The 13,390-nt window shown below is 39.3% G+C and overlaps 1 protein-coding gene across 5 annotated transcripts in view; it reads right to left on the bottom strand.

Moving 5' to 3' along the window:
* The window catches only part of NELL1 (neural EGFL like 1), a 381,897-nt gene that overhangs the window by 131,806 nt on the left and 236,701 nt on the right, over positions 1-13,390 (bottom strand). The window lies entirely within an intron of this gene.

Below are 13,390 nucleotides of genomic sequence, written 5' to 3'. Positions count from 1 at the left end.
TTCACCACAACACACTGGCCTTCATTTACAATAGTGAATGGATCAATGGTTTTATTTATATCTGGAAGAAAGTTACAACATGGGTTTCAGAGAGAATCTCTTCTAAGTTCCCCATTTCCCCTGTTATTCAGTTTTCCCTGACTATATACTGTTCTGATTACTTAGTTCACTGCTGAAAAGAAACCATGAGAAGAGGACAGAACTTACCAAAAGCCACATACTTATCAACTCTAATGTTCATATAATGGCCACAACCATTTCAAAGTGCATCTGCAGAACAACTGTATCTCCAAGCTACAGATAGTTATTACTGACTTGCTATTCAGACAAGGGAAGGCTTTCTTTAGAGCATCACATCGCTTCGACTTTGATTTAGAATGTGAATATCCATTTATTATGTGAATGCTGTCAGCATGGTGAGGATCCAGAGAATAGCAGCAGAGGTTTTGGAATATGCGCTATACCAGGACAATAATGAATGGACTAGGCATTCATAGCTTGGGGAAAGAAGATTAAGTGGAGCTAGTAGAACAGGTTTAAAACTGTATATATCAAATGTTTGTCATGAAGAAGATGGAACTTTTCCCCATTGTCATTGTGAGAAAAGCGGGGCACAACTGAATTGAGCACCAGCAGCATGCAAACAGGCTGGCTGTGAGGGAACAAGGTTTGCAATGTGCCAGATGGACTAAGGATCAAACAGCTGTGAGAAATTATGGAACTTTTATCACTAGAGATTATTAAAGAGAGGCCAGAGATGTATCTGCCAAGGATGCTCTAGGTAAGAATTTCAGCACGTTGTAAAGCACTGGAGCAGATGTCTAACGGTATCTCTTCCAAGTGTGTATTACTATTGCTCTATTGATATAGGAAACTTGGAAGAGGGTATTTTGAGATAACAACAGTATTTATTTTCACATCTTTAATGCCAAGCTCCCGCTATAGGCATTCTGCAATTTTTGATTCACCTGAACACTTTAGTGGACACCTTAGCACCAAACTTAGAATCATAGAGTTGGAAGGGATCCCAAGGGCCAGCTAGCCCAATCTCCTGCAACACAGGAATCTCAGCTAAAGCATCCATGACAGATGGCCATTCAACCTCTGCTTAAAAATCTCCCAAGCCATTGGTTTGGGTCCTACCCTCCAGAAGAGGAGAAAACAAGCTTGCTCCATCATCCAGGTGACAGCCCTGGATGGCTATCATATCTCCTCTGTCTTCTCTTTTCCAGGCTAAACATACCCAGCTCCCTCAACAGTTCCCCATAAGTCTTGGTTTCCAGACCCTTGATCACCTTAGTCACCCTCCTCTGCACATGTTCCAGCTTTTTAAATTGTGGTGCCCAGAACTGGACACAGTACTTCAGGTGTAATTTGACCAAGGCAGAATAGAGAGGTACTATTACTTCCCTTGATCTGGACACTCTGCTTCTGTTGATGCAGCCTAGAATAGCATTAACTTCTTCTTTTTTTTACTGCTGCATCACACTGTTGACTCATGTTAAGCTTGTGGTCTACTAAGATCCTTAGGTCTTTTCCACATGTACTTAGTTTAGATTTATGCAGCTAGTTATTGCTGTCTAAGAACAGAACCTTACATTTGCCCCTATTGAAATTCATTTTGTTAATTTTGGTCCAGTTATCCAATCTGTTAAGGTCATATTAAATCCTGATTCTGTCTTCTGCAGCATTAGCTACCCATCCCAGTTTGGTGTCATCTGCAGACAGAATGAGTAGATCATCCAAGTCATTTATAAAGATGTTGAACAACAATGAGCCAGGGACACAGCCCTGCAGCACCCCACTTGCCACATTTTTCCAGGATGATGAAGAACTATTAGTGAGCACTCTTTAGATTCAGTCAGTCAACTAACTACAAATCCACCTAACAGTTACCTTATCCAGCTCACGTTTTACTAGCTTCTCTGCAAGAATATCATGGGTGACTTTGTCAAAAGCCTTACTGAGATCAAGATACACTACATCCACAGCATTCCCCTGATCCACCAAGCTTGTAACTCTATAAAACTTCATCTGCTTCCCTCCCAAGCAGAGGAGCTTGAAGAAATTCTATCATCTGTCAACACAGTGCAAATAGCTTCTGTACAGGTGAAGCTCTCACACTCCCTTTTTATATTCTTAAAGGGATAAGATTGGAGAACCAGTGACATGCATGTGTCTGCCATGGCACTGTAGTATGCGTCAAATGCAGGATAGCATTATAAAAACTTCTCTTGTGGTTGTCTGATTCTCTTAATCCAAAATGAGTACTGGGTCTTTAAGGCAATGGAAAAAAGACAAGAGCAACATCTTCAGTACCATAGCATGGGGCCTGAATGTGCAATAACACAGCTTTCACCATTCCTGCTGCTTATTCACCCCTTGCCTCTGACACAGTCAAGGCCAGAAGACACTGAACAATCACATAGCAAAGCAGGTGAAAGGAAGCAGCAGAAGCATTGCAAAATTACATGGAGGGTGGTGGCACAACTGAATAGTAATTTGTGAGCTTCACATTTATTTTTGAAAGCATCACATTTTGTGCTTTGATGCAGCTGTCAAAGACCACACAAAATATGTGAACTTTTCTTATTTACGACAGATGTTCATCCATTCATAAAAATGGAAGCTCATTGAAATAATGACTAATAAATGCTTAAATTCTAATCTTAAATGCTTCCCTACGAGAAACTAACATTTACATTAATTAAGTTTACTTATAAGAAATTGCTGTAGATTATTGTCAAAGTTAATATGATAGCTGTGGCAAAGCATGATGTAATTTATAGATTTTCCGTGTGTTTAGATACATTTAAAGGGACGTGGCTGGCGCTGTGGGTTAAACCACAGAGCCTAGGACTTGCCAATCAGAAGGTCGGTAGTTCGAATCCCCGCAATGGGGTGAGCTCCCGTTGCTCAGTCCCTGCTCCTGCCAACCTAGCAGTTTGAAAGCATGTCAAAGTGCAAGTAGATAAATAGGTACTGCTCCAGCGGGAAGGTAAACAGTGTTTCCATGCGCTGCTCTGGTCACGACTGGACATAATGGTCAGGGGTACCTTTACCTTTACTAAAGAAACTATTCTCATCCCATTCTAATTCCCTTGTCTGTATCAGACAAATTTTCATATGAAAGCCTTAAAGATTATTTTAAGAATGTACAGTTACAAAGAAAGAGATGTAGCCTTGAAAATTGGATAATTCTACTAAATCTCTCAGTAGTGGTCTACAGATTAATTAGTAACTGCAAGGTGTTTTGATCTTTTCATATAGAAGGCAGTACAGGAGATCAAAGTAGCAAAGTAGTTATCAAGTAAATGGTGAACTGCACTCTGCTTTTTTAATTCCAGCTATAGCATTTGAAAACAGTAAGATTTTTGCTCACCTTACCATCGACCTTGCTGAACAGCAAGAGATACAGTGCTTTTACTGAGGGTAACTATACATGAAAAGAGAAACTGGCTTTTCACAATGGAGGGAAATAACCAAATGAACTCTGTTGTGCTCTGTACTAATTCATATATTCATAAGAGATCTGAATACTGAGATGTACAATGAGGTATCCATGTTCAAGGATAAGAACTCAGAATGGGGAATTTTTTACATATTCAATTCTGCATACAATTGAGCATGTGGGAGAGAAATCGTATCAAGTGGCCCTTAGTAGAAGGTACACAAGGGACTTCTATATTATTGCTATCACTACTGCTACCATTATTACTACTGTATTGGCCCGAATATAAGCCGCACCTTTAAAGTTCAAGGGGGGGGGGAGAGAGACAATACCCGAATATAAGCCGCTCCCTTAAAATTCCACAGGCACTCACACCTGTTCCATTTACCGTATGTCTGTTTCAGCAACGATATCGTAAAAGCCCATTTTTGTAAGGTCACGAATTTAAGCCACACTTTAATTTTTCATGGTCAGAATTGGGGGGGGGGGAGTGAGGCTAATATTCAGGCCAATGTGGTATGTCACTCTCCTCACAAAAGTGACCCACAAAAGCAAACTTACATTAAGACCAATTAAAATGAACAGAGTCAGTAAAACACACACCCCATCAGAGGCAGGAGAGGAGCAGCCAGTTAGTAAAACTTAAAACCAACTTGCTGCCCTGCTTTTGCTGCTGCTCCCCATAAAAGAAAGAGGAGGGCCATCCCTGGATAACCCACCCACATCCCTGGAACATCCCTGGAGGACCCAACCACAGCAGCTGGCCTTTACGCCAGACTTCTTGGTGGGCTGGGCACATTTTAAAAAACAACAGCAGGTTGATGTGAATGGTTTTGGGAAAGGGCATCAATGGTGCTAGTACATGGAAGTATTGTTTTTGTTTATTCTTTGTGTACTGCTATTGTTTTCCCCTCAATATGTTGCATGGAATATTATTGTGTTGCATGATTCCCCCACCCCATTCTTCTATGGTATAATGCATTTGTGCATCTTTTCAACTTAAGTCACTTGGGGACGCTTTGGATGTCAAGCAACTAGTAAGTTTAATAAATAAGAAATCATAAAAACCTAAAAGCACCTCTATACAGATAAAAGACAGGTCTTACAGATCCTGCCCCACTAAAATAGGCCATGGTTGCCTGAAACCCTTCAAATTAAGGTCCAAAAGTCTGGGCAAAAAAGTCTAGGTGGGAAAATGGTGAAGACAGCTTGTTTACTGGAAGCCGAAGCACGGGACGAACCGATGCAGTGACTTTGGGGAACTGTGTGATGACAGCTTCTCCCGGGACCTGATGGGAACCATCAACAGTTGCAGGAACAAAGGATACCACACCATATATGGATGGGAAAGTATTATGGAAAAAACTGTCACACACAGGAAAGAATAAGGATTGCAGCTAAAGTTTATCAATTACCTATTATACCAACATGAATAGAAATCACAAGATTATAGCTGTAGAAGAATGAACTCAACTCTAATATGTGAGGGGGCCAGTTTAATTAAATTGTATAATTTGACATTTGAGTAATTTGCATTAATACTTGTATTAATTGGATAAAATTGGTATTGTTATAATGAGGCTGTTATTGGAATGGTCAAATTTTTAAAACAAAAGTTTGGGATTTTTTTTTTTTTTGGCCTAAAATAGATAGAGATGGTGCCAGACATGATCCCCTGGGGAGAGGATTCCACAAGTGGTGGGCCACCACAGAAAAGGCCCGTTCTAATGCTGCCACCTTCTGGACCTTCTGTAGTGAGAGCATAAAAAGGGGGGCCTCAGATGATGGCTCACATGCTCTGAGTTGATTTATGTGGAGCGATGTGGTCCTTGAGGCATTGGGATCCTGAGCCCTTAAAACCAGCCCTTTGAATTGAGCCCCAAACCTAACCAGTAGCCACTAACTGGTAGTCATGCCAGAATTGGTCTTATATGTCCAGGCTGCCTTGTCATCAATCTAGCTGCTGAATTCTGTACCAGGTGCAGTTCCTGAATCAGCTTCAAAGGCAGTCCCACATATAGCACATTGCTATAATCCTATCTAGAGTTCACCAAAGCTCAGAAAGTCAGTCTATTCCTGCCCAGTAGCCATCAACTCTGGTTACTAGCCACGATGGCTGAGGCTGATGGAAATCCAAAATCTGAAGGGCCACAAGTCCCCTATCTCTGTTGCAGGCTGCAAGAATGCTAATATTCAAAGATAATCACGGCAGTCTATATTTCCCCATAATGTTCCTTTTCATCATCTCCAGGGGATGGCACAACCGAATTTGTTTAAGAACTATTCTAATGCAAATTTAATTTTTAAAGAAAGATTGAAAAGATGTCAAAAAGCATGTTTACTTTTACATTTCCATAATAGGCCATTTCATTATTCAGTGTAATATAAATTGTTTGTACTATTTTTGCCCCTAGACAAATGAATATACATTTCTTTCCATTTTCCAATCTAGAAAGCTCATACAAAATGAATCACAGATTGGAAATAAAACTTTAAAAACACAAGTGGGTTTTGTTTTGTTTTTAAGTTTTCCTGTTTGAATTCTGCTAGATATGTAAAGAAATGTGAAGTAGAAACATCTTACCAAAGTAAACATAGCTAATTATCTTATTTAAAATATTTCCATTAGTGACCTTAAATTATTTTGGCCTCAGCACTTCACTGTACAGGCTTTTAAATATGCAGTAGAGTAGCACCTATCCCTCCTTTCCTCCCTAATGTGTGCCAAAATTTTAAATTAGTCTGTACCCTGAGATTTCTGCTGCTGCACTATTTTATAAAGATCAGTAAAGGTCAGTGCCCTGGTTGAATTTGCATTCCCAGACCCCACTTCATCTATTCCTATATTTTGAAGTACTGGTTATGTATTACTCAGTAGATTTCTTTTTCAAGTAGTTATTTGAATTTCTTTCTTTAGAATATATTTATAGCATGATGATAGTCTCCATACATTTATTATCGTTAATTAAATTTTGACCTTCTGACTGGGGCCATGCAGAGAAAAAGCAGCCTATGACTGCCAAGGAGCTGAAGCAGTAATGAACAGTAATGACAAGTGTTTTGTAAAGTCTTGGATCCACACCTACAGAGCCACAAGACAGAGGGGAAGAAGCTGAAGTTCATTGTCTTTATATATCCAAGTAGTGTTGGTGCTGTCTTGAAAGTCTGAATATGACCTAGGTGTGATCAAAGGACAGCATAACTACTGCTTGCTCAGGTTTTCACGTAGTTTTCTGATCTACTCATTCTGTTTTCTCTGTTTAATACAGATATATTGAAATACCTGTGAAATTGCCAGATTTGCTAAATTGCTTCTGCAGCACTTGGATGACTTCCTTGGCCTCTGAAAAACTGGCTTCACATCTGCAAAATCTAGAAAAGGGGATGGGGGGGGGGAATGTATTTGTGTTTGCTATACTAAGCACTACTATTGCCTGCTTAGGGTTTTGGGGATGTTTTCGCACCACACTTGTGGTCACCCTTAGACAATACAATTGAGTGCATTCAAATGAGAGTACATTCAAGTCTTTTGAACTGCTGAATATGTCTTGTGTAGCTGAGATCCAAAAATATGCATGAATACAAAAGAAATGTAGTCACTGCCAAATATTTTAGATTTCAACTGCTGAAGAGGCAGGTTACTTCCTTGTACACATTTTTTTTAAAAAAAATCAAACTGAAAAATAGGCTGCCTCTTTATCTGTTATAAAACTTCAAAGCAACCTCTTATTCCTTTATAATATGTATCCCTATGCAATACATAAAAATGCATAGACCACTGAAGCAGACCCTCCAAGTGTCCCTATTTTCCATCCCTGATTTAAAGAAGCCATCCCAGTTTCTGATTTGATACCAGAATGTCCCACTTTTCCTTGTTTTCATTGGAGAAATGTTGGAGGGTATGGAGTTTTTTGACCCCTGAGCCATCTGAAGGCAATACTGTGTAGGGAAGTTTTTTGAAAATGTTTAATGTTTTATTATATTTTATATATGTTGGAAGCTGACCAGAGTGGCTAGGGCAACTCAGTAGGATGTGTGGGGTAAAATTATCATTATGGAATGGGACATCCCTATTTTCATTGGAGAAATGTTGGAGGGTATGCTGATTATCCCCAGACCACTACTGATTGACAGCAGAGAAGTAATACTTTTGCTCTCAGCTTATGTACCAATAATATGGGTTGCTATGCACACCATAAACTAAACCAAATATGAATACAGATTTGATAGATTAAGTGAGGGCATATTCAAGTCTCTTTTCTTACTAAATAGTAATCCCCCATTTTCCTGTGCTCACACACATTTTGACTGATGAACCTAGCCTTTATTATTTTGACTGCAAAGCTATACGACACATATTTTCACACCATTCTATGTGTGTTGTCTATATGGAAATGGTACCCATAGAAAGAAAGACATATTTAGCTACATTCTAAATGGACCTTTCTTTTCTTAGCAGAAAGCAGATAAAATTTTGCTGTCAAAAACATGCAAAATGGAGGTGGTATCCGTGCATTCTATACTGCAGATACAGCTGCAATTTGCAAACCGCCCTCAAGTGCATTTTAATTTGAGAAAACAAACTGTTGGAATATTTATCTACAAAGACAAACAATGCTTCATTCTGAGTAGCACCAAGAGCTGACAGAATAATGTTCATCTTTCATGTGCTAATGGATAAAGAAATTGATAAAAAAAGACTATGCATACCTATCATGCAGTAAAACAAAGCAAACCCTGGAACTCTAATGAGCACAACTGTGTCTGTAAAACTGTTTGTGAGGATCATCTCATAAATTTGCACAGGAAAAGCTGCTTTTGGTTCACTATAGCTGTATGTCAAAACTTGGTGGGACCTTTTCTATGAAATCTCTAGAATTTTGGAGTAAAGTTTCATTCCTTCAGAATGTCGCTGTCCTAAAATTCTTGCCACCTCATGAGGAATGCCCATATTTAAAGAAAGCAGAAATATGAATCCAAATTTTCCCAGTGGCTCCAAGTTTAGCTTACTACACAAGCAACACCTCTTATTGTATTTAGCATACTGCTGAAGTACAGCAGTTCCTAAGGTATCTGGACCTTAAGGTGCATGCAAACTACACAGTTCTTGATTGCTGGGGGACACTTGTCACAGAATTCTATTCCTCCCTGAATATGTCTCAAAGCACAAAAATCACTGATGTTAGAGAGTGGAAGGCACTTGTCCATCTTAATGATGTGATATGGAGGCAAATGTCCACTTAGTGCAACCTGATTTTGTTCCTTATCCTAGTCTTTGAGTTCTACCTTTGCATACTATGAAGACACTATAATCTTGATTCCCGTATTTCTACTGATGTCTGCTCCAGTCCTTCCATGTCTGCACTGTATTCTATACGCATGTTCCTAGATTTTAATATTTCAGTGTAACTTTAGAAATATTAGAGTCATAGACTTATAGAGTTGGAAGAGACCCCGAGGATCATCTAGTCCAACCCCCTGCAATGCAGGAGTATGTTGTAGCTGTGCTATACAGAAATCGAACCTGCAACCTTGGCATTATCAGCATCATGCTCTAACGAACAGGCAAGTTGTGTTGCTTTAAATATATTTTTATTTTTATCCTATGCACTGTTTTTGCATGTTTCTCTTATATATTTTGCCTTGCTGTTCTCTGTATATATTAGCATTTTCTTTACACTAGAGTATCCACTATTTATTGTTCTGCCTACAGCTGAGAATATTTTTGGAAGAACTTTGTGACTTGGATATTTTGATGTTGCACCCAGTCATCAAATGACCCCCACCCAAGCTCCCAGAAGATTTCTGACTTGAATACCTGATGAACTTGTATAACACTCACAGTTTTCAGTTGTTGCTCTCTGTTTGATATTTCAAGTTATTGCTTCTATCCCTCCTAAGCTCTGTGCCTTGCTGAAAAGACACTTATCTTACCACTCCTGTCTTCCTGCATAATCCTGCACTTAAATTCTTATTTTTCTTGGATAGTAATATGGTTTAGCACTTCCCCATGGCCTCATGCATTCAGAGTATAAATTCAGTAGAAATGAATTTCTTCTTAGGCTTAACATCAATCAACCATGTATTTTCCTATCTACAGTATCATCTATTTAGATATTTGTTGTTCTTATTTATTTTGAAATAGATAGGTTTATGAAACAGAGCTGTATTATTGTTAGCTAGCAGTGAATTCAAATAACAGAGGACAAAGAAGCACAAGATCACAGGGGCAACTACTGCACCATTTAAGTCTTAGGGCAGATGTGGGACACCTTTAGTTCTCCAGATGTTGCTGAACTTAAACTTCTTTCATCCCTGGTCATTGGCTACACTTGTTGGGGGAGTTATAGTTCAGCAACATCTAGAAGGCCAAAGATTCCCCACGCCTGCCTTAGGACATAGGAGCATCTATATGGATTGCCCACATCTCGGTGGTCTCACTTGTTCTACTTTTAAGCCTTTCCACTCCATCTTAACTGCTGTAGCTCATGTTATTTTCAGCTTATCATTATTCAGTTCAAGGAATTCATTTTATACTGCTCTTAGCTGCTGCCCTCCTCCTTGGCAGCACCTTAAGCTTCTTGCACTTTACTTTAAAATGTCTACAGGGTCTCGGTCATGCATCTTATTTTTGCCCTCTATGTGCTCTTCCTTGGAAATTACATAAAGACATGTACACTTGTTCTAGCGAAGCCCAAGCTCTATTCCCTTAACACTTCAGACTTGCGTTTTCCCTCAAACATTGTGCGCCAGGATACAAAGTGGCGTATACGGTGTCCATTTTTTGCTCACTCTTCCTAAAGCGTGCCCGCCACCTTACCAAAACTATTCTATTTGGTGTAACATCGGACACAGCAAGAGAGGGTGGGGGGAGTTCCTGTGCATGTACCTATGGTAGTGCTATCCATGCAAGTATCTATGAGGAGATGCTTTGCATTTTATAAAAGCATTGTGACTGCTATCACCTATCATTTTTACTTCGGTATTGAATTATTTATTAGTTGTCTATTCATACAACAGAAAAAGAAACACGAAACGTCTGTTCCGATGTAATTGGAGCAAACTATTTCCCAAAAACTGAACTGAGCAGTGATGATGGCTAAGGCAAGAATCAGTATTCTTAATTGTTTATACATGGGATTTACCAATTCCATCTGAGTCTGCTCACTATGTAAATGTCCTATATGGTTGACATAATTTTCATCAAAGCATTTGCTTTTTCTCATGCTAGAAGCTTGCAGCTGCAATGAGAAATAAGAATTTTATGTTGCAGATTTCTGTGATTAAAGAGAGAGGAATCTTCACAGCCTCTTCTTTTCTTTTGATGAATACAATTCCTTTAGTTCTTGGTGGGTACAGGAGACTGACTGCTGACCTATGTAGCAATGTGCAGTGTCACAGCTTCTGATTTTCTGAACTCACTTTGAAGATTCAGATAGTCTTTTCCCTTCCTCACATTTTAGCAGAAAAATACCACAACAATAATTGCTTTGGAGGATGCAGATGGACTACTCTGGGGGAGGATGGGTGCATATCAATAGGTTGCAAGCTTCTCTTTTACATTTGCTTTGGTAAGATCATCCTTTATCTCATTGAAGTTATTTGACAGAAGGAGGTTATCCTCAAGCTAGCTTGCCTTATTTATTTACTAACTAGCTGGCTTGCAGAGAAGAGTGTGATTTAAATATCTCTTTCCAAGACAAAATATTAAATACTTTGCTAAACTCATACCTATACATTTTAGATAAGTATTGGCATTATATTAACAATGAAAATAAAATGATTATAAATGACCCTGTTGTCAAAAGTCAACAACAAAACAAAAACAAAAGTCAACTTTTGTTCTTGTTGTTTAGTCATACGGTCGTGTCCAACTCTTTGTGACCCCATGGACCAGAGCACGCCAGGCACTCCTGTCTTCCACTGCCTCCTGCAGTTTCATCAGACTCATGCTGGTAGCTTCAAGGACACTATCCAACCATCTCGTCCTCTGTCTTCCCCTTCTTTTTGTGCCCTCCATCTTTCCCAACATCACGGTCTTTTCCAGGGAGTCTTCTCTTCTCATGAGGTGGCCAAAGTTTTGGAGTCTCAGCTTCAGGCTCTGTCCTTCCAGTGAGCACTCTGGGATGATTTCCTTCAGAATGGATAGGTTTGATCTTCTTGCAGTCCATGGGACTCTCAAGAGTCTCCTCCAGTACCATAATTCAAAAGCATCAATTCTTCGGCGATCAGCCTTCTTTATGGTCCAGCTCTCACTTCCATACATCACTACTAGGAAAACCATAGCTTTAACTATACGGACCTTTGTTGGCAAGGTGATGTCTCTGCTTTTTAAGATGCTGTCTAGGTTTGTCATTGCTTTTCTCCCAAGAAGCAGGCGTCTTTTAATTTTGTGGCTGCTGTCACCATCTGCAGTGATCATGGAGCCCAAGAAAGTAAAATCTCTCACTGCCTCCATTTCTTCCCCTTCTATTTGCCCAGAGGTGATGGGCCCAGTGGCCATGACAGTCAACTTTAGGAAGCCTCAATTTTGACATTAGGAATTTGTACACTGCATTTTGGTTTAAATCTTTTGAGCTGGTTGCTGGTTTTGAATTAATTTTAAGGATATTTATTTCATACAAGTCTATATTTTTATAGATATATTCTGTAGCCTAATTTTTTATCCCTTGTTTGTGCAGTCTTTAATCACTAAGAATACACAAGCAAGGGGTCAAAATTGAGGCTTCCTAAAGTTGACCGATCCCTTGCTTGTGTATTCTTAGTGATTAATGACTGCACAAACAAGGGATAAAAAATTAGGCTACAGAATATATCTATAAAAATATAGACTTGTATGAAATAAATATCCTTAAAATTAATTCAAAACCAGCAACCAGCTCAAAAGATTTAAACCAAAATGCAGTGTACAAATTCGTAATAGATTTGTGAGAATGACTATAGGCAACGATCAGCCTAACCTGATTTAGGAACAGAACACCTTAGAAGGGCTGCTGATTTGCATGTTCCCTCTTTGTGGTTCAAACAATCTCATGAAGTTGGAAATGCAACCATTTTTGCTTCTTTCACAAAGCTTGGAGTATGAATTATAGCTATCATCCGTCCCAGCCATCAGGAATGCTTGGAGTTGTTGCCCAATAACATATGGAGGGCCACAGATTAGCCACCCTTGCTGCAAGCCAGTCTTTCTCTCAATAACCACTTGTGTGAAAAGGAATAGTTATGGCTTTGCAGCCAGCAGATGTTGCTGAACTAATGCTATTATGCTGAAATGAAATGCTCTCCCATAAGCAAATCAATTGGGACAGGGAAGGAGAAATTTCAGAATGCAACAGAGGTAATTCAAAGAGGAAACAGTATGTGAAATGTAAAGGAATTGTGTTGAATGATACACAGGCAGAGTTTAGCAGTTTTCCCCTGTGATGTATAATTCTAGGCAACAAACCAAGAATGGCTAAAGCAAATTAAGAAGACGCCTGCTAAGAAAGTTGTTAATAAAATTCCTGTGGGATAGAACATTTCTCCTCAGCATCACCTTCTGCAAGTTTTCTGACAGAAACAAAACTACCACAATGTAATATTATCCAGTTCCTACCCCTGCCAGGCAGCACTTAAGGATACCATAATCCACGGAACTAAAAACCATCCAGAGACCCTGGAGAATTAGTAAGTTTACATTATCCATCTATCCTGTGGAAAAGATAATCCTGAAGGTCATTTTGGTCCCAAAATGTGAAACTGGACTGAAATTGGGGCAAATAATAACAATCCATTTCATCCAAAAGTGCCTGCAGCTGAACAGTCACAATCTACTCAGCTATCTTGCCCAAGTCTGATATATGAGCTACTGGCTTATAATTACCCAAATGAGTTGGATCTAACAATTTAGTAATGCCACAGCCAAGAGGAGGAGAGACTAGATCAGGCTTCCTCAACCTT

The sequence above is a fragment of the Podarcis muralis genome, chromosome 1, assembly GCF_964188315.1.
Source record: "Podarcis muralis chromosome 1, rPodMur119.hap1.1, whole genome shotgun sequence".
NCBI classification, from domain to species: Eukaryota; Metazoa; Chordata; class Lepidosauria; order Squamata; family Lacertidae; genus Podarcis; species Podarcis muralis.
Note: the sequence above shows the minus strand (reverse complement) of the source record. Positions and strands in the feature narration are given on the sequence as shown.